Source organism: Rutidosis leptorrhynchoides, chromosome 9 (genome assembly GCF_046630445.1).
Source record: "Rutidosis leptorrhynchoides isolate AG116_Rl617_1_P2 chromosome 9, CSIRO_AGI_Rlap_v1, whole genome shotgun sequence".
Taxonomy (NCBI): domain Eukaryota; kingdom Viridiplantae; phylum Streptophyta; class Magnoliopsida; order Asterales; family Asteraceae; genus Rutidosis; species Rutidosis leptorrhynchoides.
The window spans coordinates 358,952,678-358,955,950 of record NC_092341.1 but is presented as its reverse complement, the minus strand read 5'-3'; positions in this window follow the sequence as shown (position 1 = coordinate 358,955,950).

Genomic DNA, 3,273 nt, shown 5'->3' with positions numbered 1-3,273 from the left:
TCATAGTCTTAGTTGATAATTGGAAGCATTTTTTTTTATCGACTTGCTAAGGAAGAGAAGAAGAAACAAATAGATATAGATTATAAATTTATTTCGGGGGTATTATTCAGAAAAGTAGAAACAGATGGTTGGTTTGGGAGGTTATGGGTTTAACGAGAGGTTGCGGGTTCGAGCCGGGCTCATGACATTTTTTTTTTTTTTTGGGAAAAGCTCTTAAGGTTCGTGAATCCGAGGCCAACCCTGTAATTGTTCAATGTCGTCACATGTATTTTTACTACAAAATACAATACTGTGAGTTTCATTATTCCCTTTTTACTCTTTACGTTTTTGGGCTGAGAATACATACAAATGTTTTATTAACTGTTTTACAATATTTATATGCGTGAGTTCATTTGCTCCCCTTTTAAATGCTTTTGCTATATATATTTTTGGGACTGAGAATACATGCGCTGCTTTTATAACTGTTTTACGAAATAGACACGAGTAAATGAAACTACATTCTATGGTTGAATTATTAAACCGAATATGCCCCTTTTTATATAGTCTGGTAATCTAAGAATTAGGGAACAGAAACCCTAATTGACGCGAACTCTAAAGATAGATCTATTGGGCCTAACAAACCCCATCCAAAGTACCGGATGCTTTAGTACTTCGAAATTTATATCATGTCCGAAGGAGGATCCCGGAATGATGGGGATATTCTTATATGCATATTGTTAATGTCGGTTACCAGGTGTTCAATCCATATGAATGATATTTTTGTCTCTATGCATGGGACGTACGTTTATGAGAAATGGAAATATGAAATCTTGGGGTCTATTAAAATTATGAAATGATGATTTATGTTAAACTAATGAACTCACCAACCTTTTGGTTGACACTTGAAAGCATGTTTATTCTCAGGTACGAAAGAAATCTTCCGCTGTGCATTTGCTCATTTTATAGATATTACTTGGAGTCATTCATGGCATATTTCAAAAGACGTTGCATTCGAATCATCGAGTTCATCAAGATTATTATTAAGTTAATTATATTTGGATATATTATGAAATGGTATGCATGTCTGTCAACTGTCGATGTAAATGAAAGTTTGTCTTTTAAAAACGAATGCAATGTTTGTAAAATGTATCATATAGAGGTCAAGTACCTCGCGATGTAATCAACTGTTGGGAATTGTTTATAATCGATATGAACTTTGTCCGGATGGATTAGGACGGGTCCTTTCAGTTGGTATCAGAGCGGTGGTCGTAGCGAACCAGGTCTGCATTAGTGTGTCTAACTGATAAGTCGTTAGGATGCTTTAGTGAGTCTGGACTTCGACCGTGTCTGCATGTCCAAAGTTTTGCTTATCATTTTGTGTCGAAAATCATCTGCTTATCACCCTTAGGAAATTACCTACTTATTATTCTTAGTCTAGACACGTTTTACTGCATTGACTGCATGAATAGTGTATAGACAAAATTCAGATCTTAGCGTATCTGACAATTCATATCTTAGCGTATCTGACAATTCATATCTTGGCGTATCTGTTACTGTAGACCTTGCCTGATATCTCTCGTAAATTTCTCCTCAATTTAAGGGATCCTGGTACTATATATATCTATGTAAATTATGCATTGAGAATACCATCCAACTATCAATTACTATCACTAAACTCTTCATATCAAAAATCTTTCCTGAGATCGCGTAAGATGGCCTCTACGAATCGACCAAATTCCTCTGACTCCGAAGACAGCGTGACAGGAGCACATCAATCAATCAACTATCGTGATTACTGGAGAAAATGGGGGTGGGTTCGCGACATACTCACCCTATGGAGAAGGGAAGAAGGTACTCCATATCATGAATCGAATCTACCACCTAACCTTGGAGTACTCGACCCGCTCACTGGCGAACCTGTTCGCAACACCGTTTATACCCTTTTTGCAAGAATTTTTCGTCTTGAGGCTACCATTTACGGAACTAGAGAAGATATCCGATCTCTACCTCACACTGATAACCAACCAGGGTTAGTAGAAGAAGTTAAAGAACTTCGAGCTCGAGTGTTAACTTTAGAGAGCATGGTACACAATTTGCAAGCACCATCAGTATCACCAACACCAGTAACATCACCAACCTTAGCACCAACAGCATTAGTACCACCAACAACAACATCCACACCACCAGCTTCGACATCTCATTCTATACCTCAAGTATAATCATCGTTCTACGTATCGTTCTATCTATTTTATTTTCGTTCGACATGGCGATTATGTAATCTCTAAAGTTTTAAAAATTACATATTCCTGTTCTAATGATAAATGAAATGAGATCAATATCACATTAACTCATTAAATTCATGATTACATCTGAAGAAAATATATACATATATATGTTTTCATAAAGATTGTAATTAAAATTTTTTTTTGTACAAACTGTTAATGGTGAAAATATTTTAACGGGTAGGTAATACCCGAGGAGTATTTAGATTTCACATTAATAAGTTACACTGTACATTCTTCGGAATTGATTCAACGATCATTTACTATCCTATTTACAACCACCGATTTACGTATCCGTTCACCAAAGAACAACTATTTTCATTCAAATTCAATTTCATATTTGGATTTTGATCTACCAGAATCCAACAAGTGGCATAATGAAGAAATAATGGACACAATAAAAATTGATTAGAAACAGACTAATTGACAATATGAAACTTTTGTTAAGAAACCACGCTAACAAAATCCTAGCTAACTGTTCCTAGCTAACTGTTAATTCCATATTACATTTTATTTATTGCAATTTATTTTATCGCAATTTTAATTCTCGCAATTTTATTTATCGTTATTTAATTTCTGTTATTCACTTTACGCATTTTATTTATCGTCATTTAATTTCTGTATTTATTTTACGCACTTTAAATATCGGGACACGTATACAAAGTTTTGACATATCATATCGACACATCTATATATATTATTTGGAATCACCATAGACACTCTATAGGCAGTAATGATCGAGTTCCCTATACAGGGTTGAGGTTGATTCTATAATAATATATATACTTTGAGTTGTGATCAAGTCTGAGACATGTACACGGGTCACGATACGTATTAATTAATTCGAATATTATATATTAAATTATATATGAATTATTGGACTGTCAACTATGGACTAATAACATTGGACAATTAAAATGAATTAAAATATTGATTATAATATATGAAACTAAATAATTCTTCAAGTTTGCCACTTGATTTCATCTTAAATTCCATTTGTATCTTAATGATT